We start from the raw sequence: 12,500 nt of genomic DNA, 5'->3' as shown, positions 1-12,500 counted from the left end.
TTCGTCCCCACCCCCGGTTTTTACATCGCCTCCCCTCCCTCTCCACTCTCCCCACCACCACTTCTGTTGTTCGCTGTTTGCTTTTTTTTCTTTCCTCCTCTCCTATTCATTCTCTTTATCGCTTTCTCTCTTACCTTCTTTTCTTTCTTTCATTCTGCTTCCCTCTTCCTCTCTCTCTGTCTCTGTCTAGTTATCTCTATGTGTATGTCTATGTGTGTGTGTTTGTGTGTGTGTGTGTGTGTGTCTCTCTCTTTCTTTCTCTCTCTCTCGCTTTCTCCCTGTCTCTATGTCCTCTCTTTCTGTCGCGCTTTGCCCCCTCCCGCTCGTGGACAAGTCCCACACACACACACACACACACAGACACACACATACATGTGTCTGCATGTAAAGTGTCACTTAGCTCCGACCTCTTACAATAACACACGCACACACACAGACACACAGACGCACACAGAGTTCCACTTCCACACACGCACTCACATGCGCACACGTACACATTCATATACATATCTTCATACATATACACACACACATATGTATATATATATATATATATATATATGTATATATATAATCATAAATATATAGGGATTGACAGTAACCTGCTTCTCCAACATACTGAGAATTCAGAAATAGCAGTCAAAGAACTACTGATTTCAAAACTACAAATTATTACTCCAGATTGATAGCGATATTTTTGATACACACAGAACAAAAAACAATAGAGAAGAGTAAAAACCCTCGCCTTTAGTATATATATATATATATTTATACATTGTAACAAGAGTTGTAAAGTATCTGATACAGGAATTTAACTGGAGACAGGGCCCGTACACACACACACACACACACACACACACACAGGCACACACGCACATACACACACACACACACACACTGTGCTCGTGTAACGTTATTTGACACATTTTACAGATACATAAACATCTACCTACCTATGTATACATTCATACATACACGTGTGTATGCGTGATCAGAAGTATGTGTGTGCGGTAAGTAGCTTGCTTTGCCAACCACATAGTTCCAGGTTCGGTCCCTCTGTGTGGCATCTTCTACTATATAGGCTTTGGGCCGATCAAAGCCTTGTGAGTGGATTTGGTAGACGGAAACTGATAGAAGCCCGTCGTGTGTGTGTGTGTTTGTGTTTGTCTCCCCACCATCGCTTGACAATCGATGTTGGTGTGTTTACGTCCCCGTAACTTAGCGGTTCGGCAAAGGGCCCGATAGAATAGAAGTCCTGGGATCGATTTGTTCGACTAAAGGCGGTACTCCAGCATGGCCGCAGTCAACTGAAACGAATAAATGAATACATATATATATATATATATATATCATTATCTATCTATCTATCTATCTATCTATCTATCTATCTATCTGTCTGTCTATCTATCTATCTATCTATCTATCTATCTATCTATCTATCTATCTATCTATCTCTCTGTCTATCTCTCTGTCTATCTCTCTGTCTATCAATCTATCTATCTGTCTATCTATCAACTGCCCAAAGTTTTAATTTGCCAGTCACTCATTGTCTGTTCAACACTAGCCATTCTTCACACCCTCTACCTCCTCTTCTCGCTCTCCCTCCTCCTCTCTCTAATTAACTTCCTTTCCAATAATGTGTCAACACACACTAATTCTCCCCCTCTCTCTCACATGCATCCTCTCTCTTTCTCTTTCTCGCTCTTCCTCTTACACATCCCCCCTCTTTTGTTTCTTTTAATAACTCTACCTCCTACTTTTCTTACCTACTTTTCGAAGCCAGCAACAAGGGTTATATACGTGGTCGGTCTGTCGCCCAGCTAAAAACAGCAGCCAAAGTCCGTCAAATCAAACCCGTAAATGTTTACGCTCTGTCGCTTCTATCTTCGAATTCGTTTCAGTCATTAGACTGCGGCCATGCTGAAGCACCACTTCAAGCGTTTTGTCGACCAAATCGATAGCAGTTTTTTTTATTGTTTTATTTTTTGAAAAACCTGCACTTATTCTATCGATATCTTAGGCCCAACCGCTAGCTTACGTGGACGTAAACAAACTAACACCGGTCGTCAAGCGGTGATGGCGGGGGGGGGGGACAAACACAAAAGTACACCCACACACATGGATACAGACAAGGATACACACACATACACACACGTCGGGTTTCTTTTAGTTTCCGTCTACTAAATGCATTCACAAGACTTTGGTTGGTCGGCCCGTGGTAATAGTAGAAGACATTTTGCCCAACGCGCCACGTTGTGGGATCGAACCCGGGACCATGTGTTTAGTAAAAGTAAGAAAAGAAAAGAAATAGTTTCATAAAATTTTGTAAAAATATATTTCAACAGTCAGGCCTGACCGGGGGCTAAACAGCAGCAGCAGCAAACGTGCCTTTACAAGGTTGCTAAGTGTGCTAGAAACAACAACTAAATCTGCTGAAAAACTATACTTTGGAAAGTCACATGAAGAATTTGTGGTCCTGGGTATTTGATGTGTGAAATAAGAATAATAAAACAACAACAAAACAAAACAAAAAGAAAAACGGATTGGATGGTCATGTTTGGAATACCTTTAATCGTTTTGTCTACTTACAACCCGAGCTTAACTGGGGTTGAACAACAACGGCAAGCCAGACTTGCTAGAAACAGCAGCTAAGTCTTCTTTAGATCATTTCTCATAATTACAAGAAAACAAGGCGAATAAACGTAGCCTGGAAACTGTCATATATATATATATATATATATATATATATATATATATATATACTCTTTTACTCTTTTAGTCATTTGACTGTGGCCATGCTGGAGCACCGCCTTTAGTCAAGCAAATCGACCCCAGGACTTATTCTTTGTAAGCCTAGTACTTATTCTATCGGTCTCTTTTTGCTGAATCACTAAGTTACGTGGACGTAAACACACCAGCATCGGTTGTCAAGCGATGTTAGGGGGATAAACACAGACACAGAAACATACACACACACACACATATATATATATATATAACTCCCCTAACTCTCACAAGGCTTTGGTCGGCCCGAGGCCAGAGTAGAAGACACTTTTGCCCAAGGTGCCACGCAGTGGTACTGAACACGGAACCATGTGGTTGGTAGGCAAGCTACTTACCACACAGCCACTCCCGTGCCTCTATTATGTATAAAAATCAAATGTTTGGATGGTCATATTTAGAATCACGTTGATTACGAACCTGTTTAGGCAAACCAGGGGCTAAACAAATAACCCTAATACTATCTTTAAACTCCTCTCTCTCTATTGTGTCTGCTCCTCCCTCTCTCTTTTTCTCTCATGTATATCTCTCTAACTCTTGTAGCTTTATAGACCCCTCTCTCTGAATATCATTAACTCTCTCTTTCTCTCTCTCTAATCTTTATAACTCCCCTTACTTTGTATCTCTCCTTTTATAACTCCCCTTCCTCTTTCTCTCACTCCGTAACTCCCCCTCTCTCTCTATATATATATATCTTGTTTACACTATCCGCCTCATTCGCATACCTTGTCTCAATATCCCAACCTCTCTTTTGCTCCCTCTCTCTTATTTTCCTATCGTTTTCTTCTCTTTCATGCCCTTTCTTTAAACAGTTGCCTTCCTCCACCTCTCTTCACACACTTCAACTATCAATTTCCTCCTTTCCCTCCCTCTCTCTCTCTCTCAAATAACTTCATCTGTCTGCCTTCACTTTCCCCCTCTCTCTCTTTTTTCTAGTCTCTCAATTATCTGCCTCTCTCTCTCTCTCTAGTCTCTTAACTATCTGTCTCTCAAACAACTTTACCTCTCTCTTTCTCTTCCTCACACACACTCTCTCTCTAACTTTTCTAAGTATCTCTCTCTTTCTCTCACCCTTTCTCTTAAATAACTTTATGTCAGCCTCTTCTAACTCTCATTCTCCTCCTCTAACTATAACTCCCTGCCTCTTTCTCATTCCCTCCATCCAGGCATGTTAATAATCCGTGTCGTCTGTTCCTCTCTCATATTAACTTTATTCGCTTCTCTCTCTCTCTAACACACACACTCTATCTGTCTTCCTCGCCTGTTCCTCTCTCATATCAACTTTATTCTCTCTCTCTCTGTCTCTCTCTCTGTGTGTCTCTCTCTCTCTCACTCTGTCTTCCTCACTGGTTTTTCTCCTCCTCCCATCCTCAGTTATTTTAACTATTTACCTCCCACCCTCCCTCTCTTCTCAATTACTTACATGTTGCTTTGCTTCTCCCCATTTCCCTCCCTCTATTCAACTGCTCTAACTACCTCTCTTTTCTCTCCTACTTCTACTCCATCCTCGCTTCTCTCTTCGCCTCTCCCTCCTTTTCTCTGTGGTAACTTTTTGACTCTTACCCTCTTACGCCCCTCTCTCTCTCTCTCTCTCTCTCTGTCTGCATTAATCCAATGTACCACCCTCTATTACTCTCTCTCTCTTTCTCTTTCTCTCTCACACTCACACACCTACCCTCTTCTTTCTGTACCCGTTTACCTTATAGTTCTCTTTTCAACGTTTTCGTTCCCCTTTCTTCCATTCTTTTATTCGACCCCACGACTTATTCTTTGTAAGCCCAGTACATAAGTTTCGGGTACACAAACACACCACCATCGCTTGTCAAGCGATGGTGGGGGGACCAAACAAAATCACACACATAAATATATATAGGCATGGCTGTGTGGTAAGGAGCTTTTTGCAAAATGTAAATACATGTGGTTCGTTGGCGATTTTTTTCCCCTCCGTCTTCCTTTTCTCTTGGAATTTCCTCTGTTTCCCGTTTCTAAAGAAGAGCTTTGCTCGAAACTACCTTTCTTTTCCTCCCTGAGTGTCTGTTAATACTTTGCATGTAGCACGTCCTTACGTTGTTGTTTTTTTTCTTGCGTTTTTTCTTCGTTTTTTGGATTATATATATTTGGCCGTACGGCTTTTTAATGTTGTTTCCACTGTCCAATTGTTCCTGTCTTGGTTTGTGTTTGCCGCCTTGGAATCCTCTGTTTAGTGGATCGATCCACTACTCAGGAAGAGACTATTCTAGAGTACGTTCTGCCTTATCTTCGAAACGTCTAGTTAGAATAGAGGCAGCTGACGAAGGATTAATTCCAAGTGGCTATCTGTTTTCCTATGTGTTCGTTCCGTTGTCTGTAGAGAGAAAGCGAGTGATAAGTGACATGTGTTTTTAAGAGAGAGAGAGAGAGAGAGAGAGAGAGAGAGAGAGAGAGAGAGAGAGAGAGAGAGAGAGAGAGAGAGAGAGAGAGAAAGCGAGTGATAATTGCCGAATTGATGTAAACAAAGACATGTTGACCAGCTGGTTGACCAGCTGACTACTGGTTGGCAATTAGCGCACTACTATCGAATGATCGTCGATATGTCCTGTACCCTGATATGCATCTATATACACATGTAGATGTAAGTATGTACATATATGTGTGTATACATGCATATATATTCTTTGTATTTCACCGTTTCGTTTTCCTGTCTTGTTTTCCGTCTGCCACTACCCTCCACGAAAACAATTTAATTTGTGTTCGTGGGAAGAACCATTTGAACGATGCGTACTGCCTTAATTCTTCGAAACGCCGGAGTTTTAATGGTGGCAGCTGATGAAGGGGATGTTTCTATGTGGCCTGCTTGTTTGTTGCACCTTGTTTACCATTTTTGTCCTTGTTCTTTTGCCACGTCATGTACCCAGTTATGTATCTATATGTACATGTGGATGAACGTATATACATACATGTACATATATATGCATATACTCATATATTGTTTATATATATATATATATATATATATATATATATATATATATATATATATATATATATATATATATATATATATATATATATATATAATTATCAGAGGCGACTCCAGTGATGCTGATGACTCCAGGTCATCAGCGTCACTCGCTCGACCTCATCACAAATTTTGTGCATTAGGCTCAAAGGATTTCGCCTGCTCGAAAAATTCCACGTTTTCCCGCTTTCTTTCTGGCCCCAAATGGCTTATTTTTTTTCATACCTAGCACTATGTCTTTCTCCATTTCTAAGTTAAGGGTAGAAAATAAAGCAACCCTGAAAAACACACAACTGATCTTTAAACACAGACGCACAAAATAACAGCAATCAAATAACAGCAGAGTGCTCAACAAGCACCAACGATTTGACCTTTACCTGTACTCTTGACAAGAGATGCCAATTAGTTTTTTACACCTGCAAGGCTTGTTCGTATTAGCCCGAGTTGCTGGATAACTTTTCGTTCCTTCAAGAATATTATAGAACGGAAACTTTTCATGGATTGGAATTTAAATCCTAATCTCTATAGAAATTTATCGTTTGAAGAAAACATTGAATTTGAATTACTTTTAATTTTTACAATTATAAATAACAACCCGGGTTGTAACTTCTGGTTGGTAAGCAAGCTACTTTATTTCATTTTAATTTGCCATAAAGGCAGTACATAGAGAGTAGCTACGGGCTGGACAAAGACATTAATGAGATGAAATGGATGATAAATATGATGGTATAATGAGAGAAGGCAAAAACCGCCCGCCGAACTTTGCTTCTCTATAACGCTGTTCTTTATAAAATTAAATTTTCACATTGAGGCTATGAACCTCGTACATAAAAAGTCATAAATTAAGGCATTTGCCGCTTACGATTTTTCATTACACAATATGAGGCACTCGTCCTCTTAGGTTTTTTCGCCCGATATAGCCTTCGCTTCTCTCAAGCAAAACGATGGGTCTGGGTCGGGCCACTTTTCAATACTGAATTCGCCGAGGGGGAAGGAATTCACCAACGCACTTAAGTGCCTACTCGACACGACCTCCGCAGACACCTGCAGAGGCTAGTCCGGATCCTTAGTACAGGTGAGGACTCCCTCTCTCTGACGCTTCCTTTTATTCACAAATTTCTGCAGGGCCCCTCCCTTTCGGAATAGGATTAGCCGATCCTTTTCCCCACAGGGTGAGCCCACAGCTTCTACTGTCGGCGGCACAATTCCCGCCGACCTGCTTTCCTCCGTTGGTGGCACTATAGGAAAGTAGGTTATACATCATTAGATGTATACCTGACTTTCCTATATAAAATTAAGAATTAACGGAACGCTGAACTCCAGACTATCAACATAACAATTATTTATTTAAGGTGGTTAATATATACATCTTTAGCTCTTGTTTGTTGTTACAGCTTCAGTGTGTATGAGCATGGTTGTTGGGACGTTGGTATGTAGATGTAAGCGAGCTGTCGAGCGTAAGTTCGAAAAATGGAGAGAGACAGCTAAACACGTCCTTGCTCAATCGCTGGCCAGCAAGAAAGAGACAGAATGAAGCGGGAAAGCTTGGTTGTTGAATTCCACGCATGCGTGAGACTACGCATGCGCACGGCGTTACTACAGCACAATTCCCACCAACGGAGTGTCGGGACACACCGGCGGTGCACTATCGAGCACCGGCCGTGCCTCGTTCTTTTTTTTTTTTTTCTTTGGGGCCACTGGAGTAGGGCGTACTTCCGCCTTTGCCGGATGGTCCTCCTCCTCCCCCACGATTTTCGGTGGGCAACCATTGTTGCCCACCTTCTTCCTTTTTTTCCTTTTTTCGAGGAGGTTTCCACCTCCTCGACTTCCTCCGTCTCTCCCTCCACTGGGGGAGCGGGGGTAACAACATTTGTTAACTGTTCCAGGACCTTACTCTGGTCCTGGGGACAGTCTTTCTTGATATGACCGGGCTTCAGACACCGGTGGCACTTGGGTTTACGTCCCTCAAGAATTACCGGATATTTCTGGCCGGCCATCCTCAAGAAATCCGGAAATACCAGATCCCTGGCTGATTGGGTCCACAAGGTCAAAACCGCTTTTGCCCCAGCCCAATCAGCTGTAGGTAAAATGTTCACATTTAAGAGCTTTGCTCCACTTCCACCCACACCCCGTCGGATAGTATCCTCAATCCAATCAGGTTCTATACCGGGTGGCAGCCCACAAATCCAAGCCCTAGTTAATTTCTTCCCACAGTGTGTGGGAAGAAACAGAATTTTTACCCCTTCTAAGGGCTGGCTCGCAAACTTGCGAGCCACCTCAGGGGTGTCAAATAGCAACCAAACCGTCGCGTATTTTATACCCCTTGCCATAAACTTAATAGTTGGCAGATATTCTGCCAACTCTTTTTCGATTTCAACTTTGGGAAAGACCGTAATGGTGTCGAGTAACCTAGAGTAGGTCCGTAACGCCACCGTTCTTTCCCTGAAATCATTTAACCACTTCTTGGATGGGATAATCTCCCACTCCACAGCAGTGGCCTTATTTTTCTTTATGTTCTCTGCCATGATAAAAATGTCCACATAAAAATTAAACAACGAAAAATTTTAAAAACAGGCAAAAATAGAAAACAGTTAAAAAAAGCGGAAGAAATAAAATAAACAGTTCGTACTAAAAAAGTTCATAAAAGAAGGAGAAAGGAAATACAACAGTTCAGAAAGAATAAATAAAATATAAAGTTCCAAGCAGAATAACAAATTTTCAGGCCACAACGGTACTCTGGCCCGATTTGATCCCGGCTCCGCTGCAGACGTCACTTTGCTGGTAAAAATGAAATCCTTTGCGTAGTTCCACGTGGTGTAGTTCAAAGCAAGAGGAAGACTTTTCTTTAAATCTATTAGCTTTCAAAACTTGGTTTGAAAACAATAAATTCCTTTTCTGTTTTAAGCAAAGTTCACAATATTCATTTGTAGTTCTCAATTCACGGCTTGAAAACAACAAACCTTCACAAACTAAATTCACAATTTTTCGAGGATTGATACCTCCAAAACACTCTTCTCACCGCTAAGTGAGACATTAAGCACAGCCACAGGCAGACAAATGCGTGGAATTCAGTGGAGACATAAATATAAATACACACGAGCAACAAACCCCCACCATATCCCCCAAAACACAAAAGTTTTACCTGTAGTTGTACGTGAAAATTGACGACGCTGGCATTCAGTGACGCTTCAACAGGGAGAAAAAAACAAACAAACACGTCCGCTTGCTACTGCCACACAGACATTCCTGCGCCTATATATATATAAACCCTTTAAGGCGGCGATCCAGCATAGCAGCAGTCAAATGATTAAAGCGTGTAAAAGAGTGTGTGTGTGCGCGCGTTTATAGATCGTTACTGCTTCAGTTGCTTCATCAATGCGCATGTCTGTATGTGCATGTATATTAGTAAAAGGTTATCGAATATTTTCATAACTGCACATACATGTGGATTTTCATGGCCCATTTCAATTTACGTATGATAGTTTATCTGTGTGTGCTTGTGTATAGATGTTTACTGTCTAAATTGATTCATGTGTGGATGTGTGTGAATGTTAGTAACGTGTCATGTAATCAAATCAGTTTGTTAATATATATGTATATATATATATCAAATTTAAATAATTAGAAAATGGAGAAAACTTTTGATTAGCAAAGAAATTGACCCACATCGGTTGAATATTTTTTTATATAAAACATGACATAACATTTCTTACGGCCGTTTCCGATTCCAATCTTAGTCGGTGCTTATGAAAGAAATTCCGAAAATAATATTCGTCATCTTCATAGCATATTCGATCTAGTACACGGAGCTTCATCAGAGTGAAGCGGAAACGGCCGTAAGAAATGTTATGTCATATTTTGTATTAAAAAAATAATCAACCGATGTGGTTCAATTTCTTTGTTTGTTGATCAAAAGTTTTATCCATTTTCTGATTATTTAAATTTGATTCCTGATAAACTTTTGTTTATTCTGTTGTTACTGTACCCTATGCGCATAGTGTGCCTGCATATCCATGCCCAGGGTTAGCATAGATAATTGATATCGATAGTGAATACGCATACTATTATCCCTTAGACGGTTAATACAACCGCTATTCGTTTTTGTATATTTGTTTCCTTTTGCACAATATCAAAATAACGGCTAAACATTTTTCTGAAGCAGCACCCCAGCTAATTTTATGAACGAACCGCCACTACGATTACGAAAAACGTTCTAAATCATAATTAACATTTCGGATTATAATTAGTGTTAGGATTTCAGGTTACTCTTTTACTCTTTTTACTCTTTTATTTGTTTCAGTCATTTGACTGTGGCCATGCTGGAGCACCACCTTTAGTCGAGCAAATCGACCCCAGGACTTATTCTTTGTAAGCCTAGTACTTATTCTATCGGTCTCTTTTTGCCGAACCGCTAAGTGACGGGGACATAAACATACCAGCATTGGTTGTCAAGCAATGCTAAGGGGACAAACACAGACACACACACACACACACACACACACACACACACACACATACGCACACGCACACATATATATATATATACATACATACGACGGGCTCCTTTCAATTTCCGTCTACCAAATCCACTCACAAGACACTTGCCCAAGATGCCACGCAGTGGCACTGAACCCGGAACCATGTGGTTGGTAAGCAAGCTACTTACCACACAGCCACACATTTACGAATTTAGGGGTACAAATTAGTAATTCTAACTGGAAACTCTAAACGCACAACCACTCCAGCCTCTGGCCAACTGGCGAGCTGTCTCCTCCCTATGCATTTTCTTACTTAAGCCCCTTATCCCCTACGGAGCATAAACCACCCATCACTTTTCTTTACTGTTCTTGTTTCCGGGCTATCTCTTCTGCTCCACTTGTAGGTCTCAGGCCACTTGATGTGTTATTTGATGTGTTATTTGTTTCCTTAAGGGAAACAAATGTGTTATTTGTTTCCTTAAGGGAAGGTCTTCTCACAAGTCTTGTTGGTTTTGAATTCTCATCGATGAATCTGAAACTTGGCTTTTTATCTCCTGATAATTGTTTTGGGTTCAGGACTCGTTTTAAATTTAGAGTCAGTAATTAGGGTCCAGTTTAAGGTAAATAATTACAGATAAAGTTTAAGGTTCAGGTTAGGGGTTGATAGTTAAAGATAATGTTTAGCGTCCAGGTTTAGAAATTAATTGTCAACAAGAAGTTTGCTTCCCAACCACATGGTTCCGGGTTCAGTCCCTCTGCGTGGCACCTTCGGCAAGTGTCTTCTAGTATAGGCTCGGACCTAATAAAACCTTGTGAGTGAATTTGGTAGACGGAAACTGAAAGAAGAGAGAGGAAAGAAAGAAAGAAAATGATGGAGAGGGAGAGAGAGAGAAGAGAGAGAAAAAGAGAGGGAAAGAGAGAGAGGAAGAGAGAAAGAGAGTGCGGTGAGGGCAAAAATGGAAGCTTGGTCTATCAAGTGGAACAGTGTGTACCGAATATGGACGAATTCAGGAAGCGATAGTAACTGGACTGGAAAGTCACCCGAGTCTCTAGAAATAGAGCGACGGAACGAGAAGCGTCAACCGCGAATTCGAGGAACAATCACGAATATAGGTGTGTGTGCGTGTGTGTATGTTTGTGTGTGTGTGTTTGTGTGTGTGTGTGTGAGTGTGTGTCTTCCAACGGCTTAGTGATTCTGTCAATTCGCTTGCCTTTAAACAATTATGTTTAGGTCAGTGCACACATACATACATACATACATAAATATATAATACATACATGTACGTATATATATATATGTGTGTGTGCTTGTGTATATATGTGTGTATGTAAATGTATGCATGTATGCATGTATGCATGTATCTCTCTCTCTCTCTCTCTCTGTGTGTATATATATATATATATATATATATATATATAAAGATAAAGAGAGCAATGGTAAGGTTGGAAAAATATTTTATGGATAGAGTCTTACAGCTGTTTCTGGGAAGATCCAGTACTTCCTTTCATCGGAGACAGAAAAAGTAAAGGAATCGATTATTATATCCATATATATATATATATATATATATATATATATATATATATATATATATATATATATATATATATATATATATGTATATGTATATATATATATATATATATATATATATATATATATATAACAGACATTACCGTTTGTTTTTACTGTTTTGTTCTTACTGTCCTGTTTTTGTTACCACTTTTACCCTCAGCAAAAAAATCCCAAATTTTATTTAACTTGCTTTGCGGGAAGGACTGTTTTAACGAAGTTGCGTCTTGTCCCTACCTTCGAAACAAGTAAAAGAGTAAAAGAGTAAAGAGTATATATATATATATATATATATATATATATATATATATATATATATACACACACAAAAAGATATTATTGTTAATGAATCTTTTCTACTCTAGGCACAAAGTCCGAAATTTTGGGGGAGAGGTCAGTCGATTAGATCGACCGCTGTACGCAACTGGTACTTAATTTATCGACCCGGAAAAGATGAAAGGAAGTCGACCTCGGTGGGATTTGAACTCAGAACGTAAAGACAGACGAAATACCGTCGACCATTTCGCATTATTATTAATGAATAATAATAATAATAATAATATAAGTGGCTAAGCATAAAAATAACCATAAAGGTAACAATTATTATTAATTTATAATGAGGCTACTAGATAGCACCAGCTTTGCTAGAAATACGAGTCAAAACGGCTCA

At 39.9% G+C, this 12,500-nt stretch overlaps 1 long non-coding RNA gene across 1 annotated transcript in view; it reads left to right on the top strand.

The window, feature by feature from the left end:
- LOC149131985 (uncharacterized) overlaps positions 1 to 12,500 on the top strand; it is a 37,749-nt gene that overhangs the window by 2,600 nt on the left and 22,649 nt on the right. The window contains exon 2 of the long non-coding RNA XR_016244864.1: positions 12,196 to 12,423. This is a non-coding gene — a long non-coding RNA (uncharacterized LOC149131985). The remainder of the gene's footprint in view (positions 1 to 12,195; positions 12,424 to 12,500) is intronic.

This window comes from Octopus bimaculoides, chromosome 18 (assembly GCF_046866305.1).
Source record: "Octopus bimaculoides isolate indiv1 chromosome 18, ASM4686630v1, whole genome shotgun sequence".
In the NCBI taxonomy this organism is placed as follows: domain Eukaryota; kingdom Metazoa; phylum Mollusca; class Cephalopoda; order Octopoda; family Octopodidae; genus Octopus; species Octopus bimaculoides.
The sequence above is the reverse complement of the archived record's forward strand: the minus strand, read 5'-3'. Positions and strand labels throughout refer to the sequence as shown.